This window comes from Podarcis filfolensis (assembly GCF_964270895.1).
Source record: "Podarcis filfolensis genome assembly, chromosome: 14".
Classification (NCBI taxonomy): domain Eukaryota; kingdom Metazoa; phylum Chordata; class Lepidosauria; order Squamata; family Lacertidae; genus Podarcis; species Podarcis filfolensis.
Window position 1 is genome coordinate 24,740,628 of NC_139616.1, and position 19,411 is coordinate 24,760,038.

A 19,411-nucleotide genomic window follows, 5' to 3' on the forward strand; every position below is an offset into this window, starting at 1 on the left:
TTTTGCTTATATGGATGGAGGATAAAGAAGTGCATGAGAGTGGATGCAGAAAGTTGCCCACTGTACAAAGGTAAATCTTTTCTTGCTCCACCCACTTTTGCCTCTAGCCCTGCCCACTAACTGGCAATTACTCCTCAGAAGCTTACCCAGAATGGAATGCAGCCTTCAGGATGCAAAAGATCCCACAGCTCTGGTTTGAATTCTCCTGCTGGAATCCACAGGTGCACACTTTAATTTTGTTTTGTAAGGTAAGAAAGGTAAAGGACCACTGGACAGTAAAATCCAGTCAAAGGAAACTATGGGGTTGTGGTGCTCATCTCGCTTTCAGGCCGAGGGAGCCACCGTTTGTCCACGGACAGCTTTCCAGGTCATATGGCCAGCAGGACTAAACCGCTTCTGGCGCAACGGAACACTGTGATGAAAACCAGAAACACCGTTTACCTTCCCACTGCAGTGGTACCTATTTATCTACTTGCACTGGCGTGCTTTTGAACTGCTAGGTTGGCAGGAGCTGGTCCAGAGCAACGGGAGCTCACCACGTCACAGGGATTTGAAACGCCGACCTTCTGATTAGCAAGCACAAGAGGCTCAGTGGTTTAGATTTCACATGAAATGGAACACGTTGTTTACATTGTTTTTTCTGGTTTTGCTAGAACCATATTGCTTTGTTGTTCTTCAACTAACCAAATAAAAGCAACCCACAGGTGCCCTTCTAGAATAATTTTCAAGAATGATTTCCTTGGATTTTCTGAAAGGGACTGTTGAATTCCTACTTGTTAGGCCCGTGGATGCTTTGCCAACGTTTTAACTACCGCCTTTAAAAAAAATTAATCACCCCCCACAGGCCTCAAATAAAGAAGATTTGAAAGCCAGCCTTGTGAGCCCAAGACTCATTCTGTTCCGCTTTAATGATGTACAGAAAACTGCTTTTCAGAGCTCCCACGAATGTGGTGGAAACCACAGAGCCTGGATGGATGTAAAAGATGTAAGAGGACGGTGTTCATTATAAGCTTAAAAGTTATGAGAGTCCAGGAACGGCTAAGCGACCTTTATTTCATTTATATACCTTTTATTTCGGCATTAAGCCAATAGGAAAAGGGAGGAAACTCCACCCTGAGGCCTGAGAGTAAAGACAACAACCCATTGTTTGAGGTGGCCCCCAGAACTAAAGATGTTGGAGAATTCCAGGGAATATGGAAAAGGAAGTGGAAATTGATGCAATCCGTGTGATCGTCTGCAGCCAGGAATGGAACTCAGTAGAATTGATGGATCCTTTCCTTGCTTCTGTTCTGTGCTTTGCCTTGTACAGGCTTGTAACCGATAGAACTTTGTGTGTTTACATGTGCTGTTTGTACTATTCAATCAAAATACCGTATTAGCTTGAATATAAGCCTCACACTCCCCCCCCCCCCCAAATTATGACAGTGAAAAGTTAAAGTGCGGCTTAAATTTGCGACCTTACAAAAACTGGCTTTTATGATATCACTGCTGAAACAGACATATGGTGAAACCGAATGGGTGTGAGTGCTTGTGGAATTTTAAGGGAGCAGCTTATATTTGGGTATTGTCTCTCTTCTCCCCCCCCCCCCTTTGAATTCGGGCCAATACGGTAACAAAAAAATCACAAAGACAAGAAGCAAGAATGGAAATCAGTTAAATGAATAGGATCAGTAATCCTTGACATTGTGGTTGTTTTCTACAGTGTACAAATGGATTGTAACGAATGACTGTTTTGACATTTCCTTCACATTAAATTGTATGCGAGTCATGCAGATGGCTACGTAAGGGTGGATGAGGCGATGGAGGTGTTTCTGGCAGAAACCAAACTGTGGTGGAAAGGAAACAGCGCTGATCCCTGCCCATAATGGAGTAGTTTGTTAAACCTAATAAGCCAGCCACCCCAGCAGATGCTACCATATCTAATTAGCAAGTAAATAAACACAGGAACTGACTCCTCAACCTGAATCAGAAGCAACCCAGAAACACAATTCAAGAAACAGAGATAACAAATCTTCTCAGAAAATGCAAGTGTTGATCTGTCATGAATCCTGAAGCTGATGCCTGAAGGAAAACTAGGACCACCAATAACGCCTACTTAATGCTAAGTCAGAGGCAGTCACTGCATGTGGATCTCAGAGATGCAGCTTACAGCCCCACCTTCAGCTACAGCAGAGGGAACCTACAAGAGATGCTATTGGCACTATCATTCCCATCATCCCCAACCACTAACCAGGACTGACAAGAGTTTGAATCTAACAATATCTGCATTACACCATGTTGGCTACCCCTGAGCTGTGATATAGTTCATGAAGGAATCAGCATGCTCTACTAATAAGGACCAACTCATTCTACAATGGTGGGTCCTTATGTAGCCCCAAATTATGTCATCTACGCAAGAGGGGAAGTATCAGCAGGCCTGGGGGAGCTCCAGGTTTACAGAAACAAACATATCTCTGGGAGGAACATTCTAAGGGGCTGGAGCTCCAAAACAGCCCAATGAATATTGAAAATGCTAATTTATTTCCCCAGAAACAGAACCCCCCCCAATCTCCTCAATAGGAAATGTGTCCTACAAAAACTTCCCTGAGCTTTCCACTCTCAGAAGAGAAAGTGGTGCTTCTCTTGAGGTTTTCCTTGCAGGTCATTGCCTGTCGACTGTGCTAGGAGCACAACCACTGTAGGAACATGGGAAGCTGCCTTATACTGAGTTAGGCCTTTGGTCCATCTAGCTCAGTATTGTTTACACTGACTGGCAGCAGCTCTCCAGGGTTTCCAGCAGAAGCCTCTCCCAAATCTGTCAGAGACTGAACCTGGAACCCTCTGCTTGCAAAGCAGACACACTGCCAATGAGCTATGGCCCTTCCCTGAAACAGGGATGACAGGCCAATTCTTTTACTAAGCATGAATCATTTGGCACAGTAAAAGTCCTTATTTTCTCAAGGCTTAATGAATTTTTTGGAGCCTTCCTCATTGCGGGAGCACTCCAAATTATGTCTCTTGCGGGGCTTGTTTTGCTCAGGCTATTGCTGCCGCTGCCTCCATCCCTCAGTCAACTGCAGCTGATCTGCCACATTTCACACTATTTACATTGGGCTCAGTATAAATTTCTCACACAGAGCCAAAGCTTTGCAGATTAATTCTGAGGCACTCAACAGTTGCGATCAAACATGTCTGAAAGAGCTCTCCTTTGGTCTCCATATGTTCTCAGTCACCACCGAGGTCTTAACAGAAAGCCCTGCTCAACCACCCCATGATATAGCCATTTAAACCTGTCAGAATGCAGGATTTAAAATATTTCCACTTCCTCATTTGCACGCCAGCAGCTCGGTGCCTTTCAGTGTTTAAACCGAAGATGTCTTCATTGCTCCTTTTTTAAGGAAAAACTTTCTAACAGTAAGCGCTGTTTGACAATGGAATGAACACCCTCAGAAGGTGGTGGACTCTCCTTCCTTGGAGGTTTTTAAGTAGAGGATGGATGGCCACTTGTCGGGAATGCTTTAATTGCGATTCCTGCATTGCAGGAAGTTGGACTAGATGGCCCCTGGGGCCCCTTCCAGTTCTATATTTCTATGATTTCCTTTTAATTGAACAAATGTGCACAGCAAACAACAAGCTACCCAGACAAGAGCCAAAATCAACCCCCATGAGCTTGCAAAGACTGCGTCTGTGGCTCAATGGGTTAAGCAAAGTTTACACATCTGGAACGTGTTACGGAGGCTGTAGGTTTGAATCCCACTTCTCTTCCGTGGGAAGCGAAAGTAGTAAACATCACCAGACATCTTTAACATTTCATCCCCAAATAATACAGAACTTTATAAAACAGGTATATGGGAGAAAGGATGGCTGGACAAACATATACATATTTTCTGGAGACCACACGTGTTACAGTGGAATAAACATCAAGTGCCACATAACATGTACCTCCACACTTTTAGTATGGAAGCACCTACCCCCACCCACTGACATTAACAGCACCCTCATTGTATTGTTTTGGTGCATATTAAGGGACGCGGGTGGCTCTGTGGGTTAAACCACAGAGCCTAGGGCTTGCCGATCAGAAGGTTGGCGGTTCGGATCCCTGTGACGGGGTGAGCTCCTGCTCCTTGGTCCCTGCTCCTGCCAACCTAGCAGTTTGAAAGCACATCAAAGTGCAAGTAGATAAATAGGTACCGCTCCAGGCAGGAAGGTAAACAGCGTTTCCGTGTGCTGCTCTGGTTCGCCAGAAGTGGCTTAGTCATGCTGGCTTAGTTTGTCTGCGGACAAACACAGGCTCCCTTGGCCTGTAGATGAGAGCTGCAACCCCAGAGTCAGTCATGATTGGACCTAATGGTCAGGGGTCCCTTTACCCTTTACCTAAGTGTACAGAGTGCTGTTGAGCTCAGGTCCTGCTTGTGAGCTTCCCATTGGGGCACCTGGGAGAACAGGATGCTGGGCTAGATGGGCCAATGACCTACAAAGGAGCTCTTTATGTACTCTATGCTAACTCTGCTATCAGAGGTAGTATACCCCAGAATACCAGGTGCACAGGAAAATCGCTTGAATGAATTATTAGGGGAAATTGCTAAGAGAAATATGTATATTAGAAGAAACTTTCAGACAGACAGACACACACACACACACACACACACACACATACACCACCAGCAGGTGCAGAAAGGGCGTGAACCAAACTGAAGACTAAAAAATGAGAAAGAATGTGACTGAAATTGAGAGTTTCTAATACCGACACAAATCTGTTGCAAGAGGTGGGGTGGGGGGACAAATACACAAAAGAAAATTGTTTGAGAAACTCTGTGCAATACAACACAGGCTAATGAAACTCCACAGCAGAAGGCTGGAAAGCACTAAATGGCATTACAAACAGCAATATAGCAAGAGAGTCATTAATATAGCAAAAGAGTCATAAGGCTGGTCTTTGTGGAATACTTGCACCCTTGATCCTTCAAATCTTGCCACGCTCATTTTTAATAATGGCTCACGACCATTCAATTCACACATGTGGCCCTGAACATTCGAATTACAAATTACGGTGACTGCATCATTTAGAAGGGGAATGGTCATTTTTCAGGAGATGGTAGTATTCAGTTGAAATGAATTTATTTCCCGTCTTAGCAATTTCAGTCCAACATTTGCTATCCACTAGTGCAAGGGCTTTTGCGCTACTGGGTAGCTGAGTTTTAATGGTATGCAACAGAAGCATCCAATGCACAATGAGCAGAAAATCATTGCACAACAGATTGTGCAACTGATGGTGCAACAAAGTAGCCAGCAACCTTGAGCATCAATGTTCCATGGGCACAAAATATTTCACCAGAGGATCAAGTATATTACTATGCGATTTTAACTTAGTGCTACATTGAATATAGCCCATACCATTTTGAGATACTTTCGAAATTACTACTACTACTACTATTATTATCAACACCATCATCATCACTATAGATGCATTCATCACCTTCTATACAACCATCTTAAGCTAATGTCCAATAGACTATTTAAAACAGTTAAAAACACAAAAACAGGAAATACATTTAAAGCATGCCTAAAACTAGTGCTATTTTTCTAGAAAAAGAGGTGCCGGAGCTCACCATGAACTTTCCCTTGTTCTCTTAGAATGGCAATGGCACCCACCTGAGAGGTGCTGGAGCTCAACTCTAGTCAGTTCTGACTGAAAAAAAACCCTTACTAAAACCATACCAAATAGATATACATGGCAAAAACCCATTTCCAAAGACTCATGGTAAAGAAATTGTAAAACCCTCTATGATTTAGCTACCATTCATGCCTAGGAGGTCACCTTCCACATATTATTTTTCATCAAAAACAAAACACCCTTCAGAATCAAACAAGGGGGTCCTTGAAGCACCACTATTTAAAGTTTGCACTCTCTTAAAATTGGTTCACCGTGTTGATCAGTCAACCAACGCAGGGATGGGGAACCTGTGGTCCTCCAGATTTTTGTTGAACTCCAACTCCCATCTGCCTCAGCAAGCACAACCAATGGTAAGGGATGATGGGAGCTGTAGTTTAAAAGCACCTGGAGGGCCACAGCTTCCCTATCCCAAATTAAACTAAATATCATAATTAAATTAACTAAAGCTTCCAGACCCAATTCTTGTACTTTTGGGAGATGTGGGACTTAATCAGCAGCAAGCTTTTCATATGTTGGAACAGTGGCTCCGTGCCAAGCTATTATAAAGAAAAAGAAAAAAACTTTAGCATTGTTTAAGGTTGTCTTTTTCTTTTTTTTTAAATGACATTTGGCTGCAGTCACGTCTCTGGTTGCCACAGTTATTGGGGCCTCTGGAGATGACAATGTCAAAGCAATAAAACAAAATTTCTTTGTGGTTTAATTTGTGTCAATTGATTTCCTATTTTTAATTAATAATTCTAATTATGATGCAGCAAATTTACCCAACAGACACAACCACTTTAATCAGAGCTCATTGATTGCAAACTGCAGACTGATCCGCACATTCCTGACACCATCGATTTCCTGTTGGGGAGGAGAAGAAAACAATAACGGGACTGACACCCTCGGCAGTCGTTTGCGCACCGGCAAAACTCAATGCTACGAACTGATGCATCCGACCTTAACAAATAAAAAGCCAGAGCATTATCTGCGGCTTTGGCGCTTCCCAAATTGAATTCCGCAGACTTGTTATGATACAAATTAGCGAGCCCTACCAATGAGACCAGCCTCAGAGGGAGCAAAGACAGGCCAGCGTGAATGAGCGCGGGGGACTTGTCAGATCTAATTTTCAGAAGTAAGGGTTACAAAACAGATTAGGGCCAAGATCCAAAGGAAAATGCATCTTGCTTTTGTTTCTTGAACATCTGTATGCCAAACTGCTTTTGGAACCAAGGGAAGTTTCAAAACCAATCTGCAACGTTCCATGGGGAATGTCTTGCTCAAAGAAATGATGATGTTGATGATCTCATTAGCTGATGGATGTCTTTCATAATCACCACACACATTTGGTTGCACATAATCGACTCCTGCTCTGCCCTACCAAAGACAGCAAGAAACTTTTGAGTTGGTCCAGTTGTCATTCATTCCCCAAACCAGTTTCTGTTACCTGCTTAGATTTGGACCCGCTGGAAACAATGATGGGCCTGGCCATTTTTTTAACGACACTGGCGCAACCTGCCCAGAGCACATGGGATGAGTCTGGTAATCAACGCACATATATATCATGCAGAATAAGACCCAGAAAGAGCATTTGGAGCTTTCACCTGTTTTGGGCCACCTTAGTTTCATGGGTGACAAGGAACTATATGACTACTAGTTACCTAGACAGCATCTTAAAAAGCAGAGACATCACCTTGCCAACAAAGGTCCGTATTGTTAAAGCTATGGTTTTCCAAGTAGTGATGTATGGAAGTGAGAGCTGGACCATAAAGAAGGCTGTTCGCCGAAGAATTGATGCTTTTGAATTCTGGTGCTGGAGGAGACTCTTGAGAGTCCCATGGACTGCAAGAAGATCAAACCTATCCATTCTTAAGGAAATCAGCCCTGAGTGCTCACTGGAAGGACAGATCCTGAAGCTGAGGCTCCAATACTTTGGCCATCTCATGAGATGAGAAGAGTCCCTGGAAAAGACCCTGATGTTGGGAAAGATTGAGGGCACAAGGAGAAGGAGACAACAGAGGACGAGATGGGAGGCAGTGGAAGACAGGAGTGCCTGGCGTGCTCTGGTCCATGGGATCACGAAGAGTCAGACATGACTAAACGACTAAACAACAACAACAACAACAACAACAACAACAAGTTATGTAACAGCTATGCTCTGCCTACACGGTCGAAGGCAGCAGTGCTTCTGAATATCAGTTGCTGGAAACCGCAGAAGGGGAGAGTGCTCTTGCATTCAGGTCCCATTGCATCTCCTCAGCCGCTGTGAAAACAAGATGCTGGACTAGATGGGCCAATGGCCTGGCCCAGCAGGCTCTTCTTATGTTCTTAAGCACTTGGCCCTGGAGTTGGCCCACCTGAAGCTGCACCAAGGGGTGATAGAATCCCAACTACCATCTCCTTACTCTCCCTTGCACACATGTGTGTTTTTCTGCAAGCAGAAACTGACAGAGCTACCCAGGACTCCCTGTATCTCATTATAATGCGCCTAGTTTGCCCACACATTGCAACTGAACCAATCATACAACAGTAGATACAAGGAATTATTCAGGTGGCCGTTAAACATCTATTTAAATTCCTTGAACGCTTATTAAACATAACCCTCCATTTGCTAACTGTAACCGAGCTGGTACCAATAAATGACGCAGGAGTGTGTGACTTAGGTCTATTTATGCTGCTTAGTTAATGAAAATCTCGGCACAGACAGCCAAGAGATAATGAAAGTAACTGTTGTAAGTCATTTTGGGCAAGATTAAGTGACTAACTAACAACAACAACAACAACAACAACAACAACAACAACTGCTTTTTCTCCTATACGAAACTTGCTGCAAAACGTTACAGCCTGGGAATTATAGCTTTATAATAGCAAAAAATATAAGCTACCCACCAAGCATCCATTTTTTATTCTAATGAGAAAGATTTCTAGCAGCAGTGGTATTTTCTGAAGGGTAAAGTAGACTGCAATTGGCTACTAAACTATATCTGTTTAAGCAAAATGAGACTAACTGGAGTTACTTACCCTGCTGATAAATGAAAAAATAATAGAAGCAAACCAGTGAATAGTTACCATACACATTCACATAATATACTTGTTAATCACACTTCAGTTAGTAAAGCCATAGTGAGTCTGAGGGCTCAGTTCCTAAATTAGCCACGATGCCTCATTTTCTACCTTCACTTTCAGAGGCAGGTCCATTCGCCTTCTAGGGTGGGTGGCTTTGTGGGCAGGCCCCGGGCCTCCTTAGTGAACCAGCTAGTGGCAGGCCAGATAGTCTGCCTGCCACCAAATTGGCCAATGGCAGCAGGACTTTGTGGGCATTCCCCTGGGGTCAGGACCAACTGTCTAATGGCAGCACTTGGCACCGTACCCAAGGCCAGGATATATTGTGGGCCTGCCAGGCCGTTTGGCCTCTTTTGTTTCGCCAGTTCTCTCACCCACCAGTGTTTTTGCAGATGCTACAACCTTGCTATGGACAATGTCGATTGTTGTATTCAGGGCTGGGCAGGAATTTTCCCACATGGGCAAATTGGCACTGGCCATTTGGTTTTCACCTACCTCATAGCAATCGACACAACTTTGTAAAGTGGATAGTCATTGGGTGAGCTTGGATCTTGGGTGGAGGGGAGGTTGTAGTCTCCGCCTGCCCCTCTATGGGTAAGGGTATACTGTTAAAAGGATCCAGGAGGAGTGGCTCCTGTCCGATGCTAGTGACTTACCACTCCTCCAATGGGGACCACTTGGGGGATGCCCGATTTGATATAGGTCACAGGGCATCCCTCCCAGTTGCCTTTGCCCTTAGAGAAAATGCCAGCAGATGGGCTAGAGTGGTGTACAGGGCTGCTTACCCCAATGCCTATGGCCAAAACCTTCACAACTGTAACCAATAAAGCTGTGGCCTTATTTAATCCCATAAAACCAATACAGTGGTACCTCGGGTTACATACACTTCAGGTTACATACGCTTCAGGTTACAGACTCCGCTAACCCAGAAATAGTGCTTCAGGTTAAGAACTTTGCTTCAGGATGAGAACAGAAATCGTGCTCCGGTGGTGTGGCAGCAGCAGGAGGCCCCATTAGCTAAAGTGGTGCTTCAGGTTAAGAACAGTTTCAGGTTAAGTACAGACCTCCGGAACGAATTAAGTACTTAACCTGAGGTACCACTGTATTCTGTGTATTGTCTAGTTATTTAATACCTAGGGAATGAGGTTGTCAAGGGGCCTTGACACACAATGAATACCAGCTGTTGGCAATCTTAGATGGGGAAAATGCTGTTGTGCTCATGCCCTGCTTGCAGGTTTCCCAGAGACACCTGGTGGGCCACTGTGAGAACTGGATGCTCGACTAGACGGACCTTTGGCTTGATCCAGCAGCTGGTCTCTTCTTATATTCTAGAAGGAGAGGGAGGATGCACCCCACTCTACTGCTGCCTGGCTCAGGAGAGCTCTACCACTCTCTAAAATACAGTTCCATCACAAAAGAGCCAGTGTGGTGCAGTGGTTAGAGTGTTGGACCAGGACCTGGGAGACCAGGGTTCGAATCCCCACTCAACTATGAAGTTTATTGGGTGACCTTGGACCACTCACTGTCTTTTAGCCTAGCCTACCTGACAGGGTTGCTGTGAGGATAAAACGGGGAGGAGGAGAACTATATATGCCACATTGAGCTCCTTGGAGGAAAGGTGGGGTATAAATAAATAAATAAATAAACTTGCCAAGGCGGAGGGCGGGATTTCCAATCAATATGAACTTATTTACCCTACAATTGCAAACAGGATGCCTGCTTATTGCTCACTTGGGATCTGATCAAAATAGTCTTCAACCAATGCTAAAGAAAGAGAGAGAGAGAGAGAAGAAGAAAAAACATGCCTCTCATTTTAGTATTCCTATTAAAAATAATTGTGTCTTGGGTATCCAAAGTAACACCGGTCTGGTGAAATTTCTTGGTATCTGTGTCACACATCCTTATCAGGGCTGACACTGGAAAATTAACTGCCACATATACAAGAAATGTGCAAATTGATCTGTAGATTAGATGCAGAGAAGCAGCAGAGTGGATTGTAGTCTGTTCACAGAGCTCATCCGCTGCAGCCAACCGTAGTCCGCAAAGATCTGCCCCATAACAAGCGTGTTAGTCTTTAAGATTCCACAAGACTCTCTAGGCCCCTCCAAATGTCCTTCCTTCTGCACTGAGGATGATTTGTGCTCATAATGCTAGATGCAATCCCGCTTTCTATACTATTTACACCTTCAAAGATTTCAGGGTGGTCATACTGCTCCATTTCCAAGCAGTGCGCTTCCTGTAACTTCCTGCTGAAATCCCATTATTTTTCATACCACAAATGTTTTGAAGTTCTTTTCTTCCCTTCCACTCTAGTTCAAGAGTTGCCCCTCCAGATGGCCATAATGTGGTAACACTGGGGAAGCACTGCAGAACAACTGATAAAGCAGAACAGATCCACCACTAATGCCTTTTTATGATGCCAGGAATACAGAACACACCTGCACAATGTCTAAACCATGGAATTGTCTCCCACAAGATGAAGGAATGGCCATCAACTTGGATGGTATTAAAAAGAGGGTTAGATAAATGATAATCCTCCCATTGGATACTAACCACAATGGCTATGTTCTACTCCCACTGTCAGAGGCAGTCTGTCTCTGAATACCAGTATGCCTCTGAATACCAGTTGTTGCAAACAGGTGGTGAGCAGAGTGCTTTCCAACAGGCATTGGGTTGGCCATCATGAGAACAGGATGCTGGACTAGATGGGCCTTTGTCCCTGACCCAGCAGCTTGTTCTCATGTCCTTAAGCTGTCACAGAGCACATGTGAGAGGAAGGTGCCAAGGTCAGTGTGTGAGTGACTTGCCACTGCTGGCATCAACCATGCAAAGAAGAGCTATCTTGCAACAGACAATGCTGCTCTTTTATTCCCATCTAACAGCAAAGGGCGAGAGTGCACAAAACAGTTTCTGTACATTATTATCTAGAATGAATAGCTATATAAATTCTTAATTGCTATACCTAAGGGGGGGAAGCAGAGCTATCTTGCTCATTTAGTTAGAATAAAACCTCAGTGCTTAACACCATCCTTTATCTCCTTCCCCAGATAAAGGATGATGCACTGCCGGAAAGGGAAAACATGCCTTCTCTCCTCAACTAATGCAGTTTCCGAAAAACTGATCAGCCAATAAGGCTTGAAGAAGCTATTATGGGGATGTGAGATCTCGGGGGTGGACCATAACTGATGACAATGACTCTCTTATCGTTGAATCTCTACTGTAGGGCAAGGGGATTTTTCAGAAATGGTCCATTCACCACAGGCATTGACGTTGGAATTTTTCACACAAGACAAGCTTTCGCTATATGCAACTCTCCACGCCAAAGTGCTCCTTGCCTGACATTGAAGGGTATCAAATAAAAATCCAGCAGAAAAAAATCATCGAGAACTCCAGTTATAGACTCATTTGTATGTAAGGTTATTTCAATCAATAGACCGTCATACACCAGCAGAGAGAGTTATGCCATAACAATCTTCCAACAGATATCCAGAGTTCCAGAGCTGACATTCCACAAGGTCAGTCAGTGGGAACCATTGCTTTTTAATCAGGGAACTGATCTTGCTGTAAATACAACAAAATTAAATTTTATCACAGATGTTTCCCAAAAGGCAAAAGGAACAAAAAACATATACACAAATTAGGTGTTCCTCTGATTAGAGGAATTCTGCTTAAATCCCATTTCAGAAAAATCTGGCATGAAGAGCAAATAACTCAACCTGTCCCAAATTAAAATGGGGGAAATGGTTGAGGGAGTTGGGGATGCTTAGCCTGGAGAAGAAGAGATTGAGAGGTGGGTGGTTGTCATCTTCAAATATCTGTCACATGGGCTGTCACATGAAAGATGGAGCAATCTTGTTTCCTGCTGCTCCATCGGGTTGGACCAAAACCAATGGATTCAAATGACAAGGAAGGAGATTGCAAGTAAACATCAGGAAGAACGTTCTGACAACAAGGGCTGTTTGACTCTGGAATGGACTACCTAGGAAGGTGTGGAACTGTCCTTCATTGGAGGTTTTAAACAGAGGTTGGATAGCCACCTGTCAGTGATTATTTTGCTGATTCCTGCATTGCAAGGGGTTGAACTAGATGGCCATCGGGGTCCCTTCCAAGGGAGAAGACAGTGGTTCTATTACTTCCCTTCTCCACAAATTTGTTTAATATGACCCTCAGAATTTAATTGTCATGCACTCCCTCCAGCTATACACACTGTGTTTCTCCCAAGAATATGAAAGCACCATTTACTATGTCACTCAATCTATGCTCTTCCTCACCAACCACAATCACGATCAAGAATGAAAAGGCAAGTAGGCATTTACAGCTAGTTAATAAGTCGCCTTAATTTAGGACCAGCCAATGTTGCTGGATTCCAATTCCTGTCAGCCTCAGCCAGTGTGACCAGCGATGAGGCATTATGGGAACTGTAGTCCAACAACATCTGGAGGGAATCACATTGGTCACCTATGTCCTAATCACTAGCAAGCCTTCTTCCTGTTGACAAGCCACCTCTGGCACAAGGGGAAAAGACAATGAGGTGAACCTGCACCATGCACAATCCAATTTGTGTGATATAAGCAAACATCCTATCTAAATTTGTTGTAGGAGCTGGACTCAAACCTATCAATTCTGAGACTATTAGAAGGAAAGCAGCATAAATCAACATTGAAAAATATGTATCAGTGTATAATTTGAGGGGAAAGGAACAGATATGTTTTGGGGGTTTTTTAGTCCATGCCTAGTACATAACAAGAAGACACTCAAACTTACAAAGGAAATCTCCCTCAGAATGGTACCACCAATCAGAGTATGTGCTACCTCTGGAAAGATCATGCCACCCTGACCGGTTGCTAAGCAATACGTCTTGGCTAGTCGACTTTTAACACAAACAGAATTAACCCCTTAAGTTGGACACTGGATGATCCCTGCTGTTGAACTTTAGACAGAAAGGACACTCTGGGCCCCACCTATCAGCCAGGGGACTAAAGATGGATGGTTCTGTTGGCTTGCATATATTACTACAATCTGCTGCAAGCCACCTTGAGTATCATTCAATCAAAAGGCAGGATATAATTATTCCAAATAAATACATTCCCTCTCTAATTCTTAGGAAGTACACTTTCTAAGGTTCATTTAACTTGGAAGTGGAAAAGGGATAACCTACAGCCAGCCCATCGCAAAACCAAAATTCAGGAGAAAAATTGTGACATAAAAATCAAAGGGCAAAAGAAGGAGGGCGGTGTTTTGATTTATTAGCAGGAAGATTTGATCTACTTCATGTCAGGTTTCATCCACCCTCCATGTTTCTATAATAGGGTTGTCATATTTCAAAAAGTGAAAATCCGGACATAAAAGTTGTTGAGCAAAACTGAAGATGGAAAAAAGAAAAAGAATTTGTAAATCTATTTTAAAGGGAAATCTAAAAAAAACCCAAAAAAACCCAACACTGCAGATATGGGTTGCCATACATCCATATTTTCCCAGACATTTTTGCAATTTCCACCCAGACACTGCTTCCAACTGCAGTATTCCAGCTATGTCCAGGAAATTCCAGACATATGGCAACCCTATCCTATAATCACCAAGCTAAAGGGTTTAGTAATATATTATTTATAAAGATGTTAAGAAACTGATTTATATAAATACATGTATAAAAGTGAGAGTTAAACAGAGATGGGCTTTCTGAGAACAACCAATGTCATCAGCCAGATAAACTAGCATACAAAAACCCAAATGCTCCAGTAAAGGAGGATTCTTTTCCATGGCCTAGGGCTAGACCATCCTTCTCCAACCTGGGACCTTACAGATGTTGAAGGCTTAAACTCCCATCAGCCCCAGTATGCAGGCCTGGTGGTCAGGGATGGTGGGAGTTATAGTCCAAAACATGTGGAGGGCACTGGGTGATGGAAGGCTGTCTTAAGCTACTAATTTCCCTTTAAATACAAATCATTGTAACATCTGTTTTGCCATCTCCCAGTCCAGCCAGCTGCAGAGACATGGCCTAACAGTGCTCTCCCCAAAGGCTCACCCTTCAGTGGGGGTGGGGGGCGAGGAAAGGAACTTTCTAAGTCTTGAGCACATTAAACCGCTCTGTGCAATTTTAAACATGGGAGAAAGCACCATTCAGCAACTGAGAAGTGCTACCTCCAGCCAGAGATGGGGAAGAAATTTGGTTTGGTTTGTATTTTAACATGAACTTGCATGATCTGCACTTCCTAACACAACATGTGAAACAAAATGTAGCAATAACCTTCCCTACTTCTTCAAGTTCTGCAGTGCAGTTCTCTAACCAACAGTGTTCATAAAAATGTGTGCATTAGGGGGAAATGTGCATAAAAATGCATATATCAGTGAGAATAATGCACGAAAATGCATTGCATTGGGAAAAATTGAACTTAAGGTTAGAAAAGCAAGAAACTGAGAGAAATCAAAACTGACAGATACGGTATTTCTGTCCTTAATTCCAGCAAAACCAGAAGCACCGTCTTGTGACCAAGATTGGCGGGGCCTGGCGCACAGCATGTGATGTCATGCGCCTAGTGTGTGTCGCACGTGTGTGATGTCATGCATGCAACGCATGACACACACATCGCATCATCGGGAGGAGGCCGAGCGCAGAATCCAGCACGCTGCAGCTCCCTCTCTCACACTCAGGAGAAGCCAACTACTGAACTGAACCGTGTTCAGCCTCCTCCATCCCCTCAACACCGAGGGGGCCCGGCCCCCTGCCAGCAGATATTTAGGGGGCCAAAGACACCTCCGCGCATAGGAGTTGGTGCGCCTGAGAAAACTAAGCACCCAGAGCAAAAGAAAGGCAACAGTTGGTGAGAATAACTTTCCTTGATTTTAAAAGCTTGACACCAGGGGCTTCCACAGACTGCACCTTGGCCGTCTTTAAGAACAGATCCTTCCTTCTCCTTCAAGAAATCACCGATGCAAACACATCTCTGAATGTAACACTTGCAAAGAGAGTTTCTTCCCCCCCAAAACCTTAGGAGAAGGGGAAAGATATAAGAGCGGGGTGATTTGCAGTTCTTCCTGACAGACCTCTCATGTACCCGTTAATAGAACAGCGTATTCCAATTAAGCTGGCTATGGTTATAGCAGATGGCTTTTTACAATGTGAAAAGTCCATAAACTAAGGGCCATTTATAGCTACTTTCCTCCTAAAAATTCACATTCTTTTATGAGCAGACTCATACTTTTTTTTTCCTTCCCCCATTTTTTGTTGAACTTCTTTCATTCTTTTAAAAAGTGAATTTAAGATTTGCAAGGAAGCAAGTACATAGACAGACAGCACTAAAAACGGGAAGGCCTTTAATCATCCCTATTAAGCAACTCTGGCAGTGGAAATGCTTCACATGGTTATTTGCTGAAATTAAAGCACCCAGAAGGAGTCTAGCCTCTCACACACTTGCATCCAAAATGGCATCAACAGGAACACAAGAACACCCCACAAATTGAATTTGCAGGGTTGTTTATTTTATTTTTTTGCGGTACCCACTTTTTAAATTCTGTTGCCCATAGAATCCCAAGATCCTTCTCAGGAGCAAAAGATATTCCAGCTGCTCTAGGCTGTACTTGATTCTTTGCTCGTCTGCTGTGACTGCAGATGTACAGAAGTCCTGACAATGGAGATATCCCTCACAGGACTTGACTGTTTTGCTCAGGAGGGTGTGTGGCTGTGAATGTTCAATCCCCAGCATCTCTGATTCATTTTGGGTCTTGATCAAGGCTAAGGCTTCAGCCTCAGACCTTGCACAGCCTCACCCAATCAAAACACTGAACTAGATGAACCAAAATTCTGACTCAAGTCTCATGCTGCCTGGAACTTAGCAATGGAACACAAAACAAAATCTTTTGCCAAAAATCTGCACTGCTTTCCCCCTCTCTACACCTATCTGTTCCTTCCTACTTTGTCCACAGATTTTCTGCACATCCAGGATGGTTAAAGAGCATTTCTTTCAAAGCACACATAAGAATCTGTCTTATTAAAAGGCATTGGAACATTAGTCCTCCTAAATCAGTATTATCTAGTAGTGTCTATTGCCCAAGGCATGGGCTAACCACTCTCCAGCTGTTGCTGGACTCCAACTCATAAGAACATCAGAAGAGCCTGCTGGATCAGGCCAATGGTCTATTTAGTCCAGCATTCTGTTCTTACACTGGTCAACCAGAACCCTGTGGGAAGCATGCAAGCAGGACCTGAGCACAAGAGCACTCTCCCCACTTGTGATTTCCAACATCTGGTAGCATTATTGCCTCTGACTGTGGAGGCAGACCACAGCCATTGAAGTTAGTAGACATTGGAGCCTTCTCCATAAATTGGTCCACTCTTCTTTTATAGCCATCCACTAGCAGCTTCCCACCTACACCAGGCAAAGGTCAGAGGTGATGGGAGTTGGAGTCCAATGGGGATTGAACATGGAACCTTCTGTATGCCAAACAGGTGCTCTACCACGGAGCTACAGTCCTCCTCCACTTATGAGCACAGTTTGGATTTGGATTTGATATCCCGCTTTATCACTACCCTAAGGAGTTTCAAAGTGGCTAACATTCTCCTTTCCCTTCCTCCCCCACAACAAACACTCTGTGAGGTGAGTGGGGCTGAGAGACTTCAGAGAAGTGTGACTAGCCCAAGGTCACCCAGCAGCTGCATGTGGAGGAGCGGAGACACGAACACAGTTGCCCAGATTACGAGACTACCGCTCTTAACCACTACACCACACTGGCTCTCAGTGTAGAGTTAAGGATGCAATTCCTACATTATGTTTTATATCTACATATACAATATACCGGTGTTTAAGTAGCAAAACAAGCAAGCAGTATTGCCAATGGTGCATAGCATGCCAGTATTTAAGTGACTGGGTTTCCCTCCATTAAGCATCAAACTTGTGGCTGGGAAAGGAACTGGCTTCAGTGTTTACTGCAGAGTAGCCCGGACATTTAAATGCACATGCAGCTTTCAGGATGATGCATGTACTTTATAATTTAAACCCAAAACCGTTTGTTTGTTTTTTTGCATCCAGGTTTCAAAAATAAGGTGTGCATGAACTCTAAACTGAGTTTCTGACTATTTGAGAAGAGATTAATTAATCCAGAGCAGAGAGAGAGAGAGAGAGAGAGAGAGAGAGAGAGAGAGAGAGAGAGAAATAGGGTGTCATCTTGTGCGTGTGCAAGACCAGGAGAGAAAGAATTACTGGCTCTCCAGCTTATCCTCCTTCTCACTTTGTATAGCTGTTGGCACCAGCCCAAGACTGCAGTGCAGAACGCGTGCCTGATTCCAATCAGATCATGTTATTTTGGCAATGCCCAGAAGCTTTTATGCATAAATGGATTTGTCCCAACAATAATAAAGATTTGGGAAGTTCTCACTAGTAGTTAGCAAGTGTGATGTCACCCGCTTTTGCCTAACGAGGAAATTATTTGGGGGCAACAAGCAATAAAATGCCAAATGCACATTCTATTTTTCTTTATATAAAAAAAAAAGCTTCCGCATTTTCTTCTAATGAGGATTTTTAACAAACAGTTCCCTGCAAATTCAAACCCACAGAGACTGTAAATGGAGGGAACTGTTGCTTGACTCTGCCTGAGCGGTTTAGCCAGCCGAGACCCTGCCAAGGCAATCGCAGGTTACACCGACAGAAATAGGATAAATTATTTAAATTTATCCTATGGTCTACTAGCATTTTATTTTTTTTAGTTTTGTATACATAGACTAGACTAATTTGATAGACAGCAGCATTAAAGCCAAGGTGGGGGGGGGGTTGATTCTGACTCAGTGGGTCAGTTCCTTATAAGGCCCTACATCCGTGGGTCAACTTTGACAGGTAGGTGGGACATTCCACCTCTCAATCACCCAGCATCATTAGGACATCAGATGGCTGACTGACAGGAGAGCTGTTCCACTCACCTGTCAAACTGTATTGGGCAGAGCTTCCCAAAAACCTGGCAGCCAACAGGTGTTTGGTAACCACAACACAATAACTTTGCTGCTCCAGTGTCACCGAGCAGTGTGAACTGAAACCACTGGTGGGGGAGGATGCAATCTGATCACCAGGCTTCTGAAGGCGAACTAGGGATGGGTGACTTCCTGCTCTGCATCTTCAGATAGCAAAACATATTGAGCAGGCTCCCCATCTATTTATCCATTTGATTCCATTTCTGAATTGCTTCCTAGAGTTTTCCAGGCAAAACAAAAAAGGAGGAAAGCCACTGGAAGAATATCACCCTATTCACCAGTCTAAGCCAAATGAACACTGTGGCAACTTCCCCACGTGAGTAAAGTTCCATTATTTATACACAGAGAGTTACGGATCACATTTCAGATCGTATATATGAATGACATATACTTTCCACCAGCTTCAACTGGTACACAGCAGCTGCAAACATCCCTAGACCAGACTTGTCTACCATGCTTGGGTAACCTGAAGACTTGATTACTGACACATGCCTTATGTGGGGCTGTCCTTGCATCCAGTCCAAAAGCTGCAACTTCCTGCAGAATGTAGCAGCCAGATTCCTCACAGGAGCAGGTTACCGGCAGCAAGTCACTTCTTTACCAAGAGAGATGCATTGGTTGCCAATTTGCTACCAGGTCAGAATCAAGTTTATTTTGTTAATTCACAAAGCCCTAGACAACCTGCGCCCAAAGTAAGGCCTTGAGGACTGCTTCATTCCTTAAGCCCAGAGACTTTCTGATAGGGCTTTTCTAGTGGTCCC

At 43.8% G+C, this 19,411-nt stretch overlaps 2 protein-coding genes and 1 long non-coding RNA gene across 9 annotated transcripts in view; 1 reads left to right on the plus strand and 2 right to left on the minus strand.

Annotated features, from left to right (window-relative positions):
• Window positions 1-19,411, plus strand: part of LOC310749660 (tigger transposable element-derived protein 1-like) — a 462,962-nt gene that overhangs the window by 215,543 nt on the left and 228,008 nt on the right. The window lies entirely within an intron of this gene.
• MEGF11 (multiple EGF like domains 11) overlaps window positions 1-19,411 on the minus strand; it is a 331,350-nt gene that overhangs the window by 141,118 nt on the left and 170,821 nt on the right. The gene's annotated exons all lie outside the window — the stretch shown is intronic.
• LOC310749843 overlaps window positions 1-19,411 on the minus strand; it is a 313,237-nt gene that overhangs the window by 141,118 nt on the left and 152,708 nt on the right. The gene's annotated exons all lie outside the window — the stretch shown is intronic.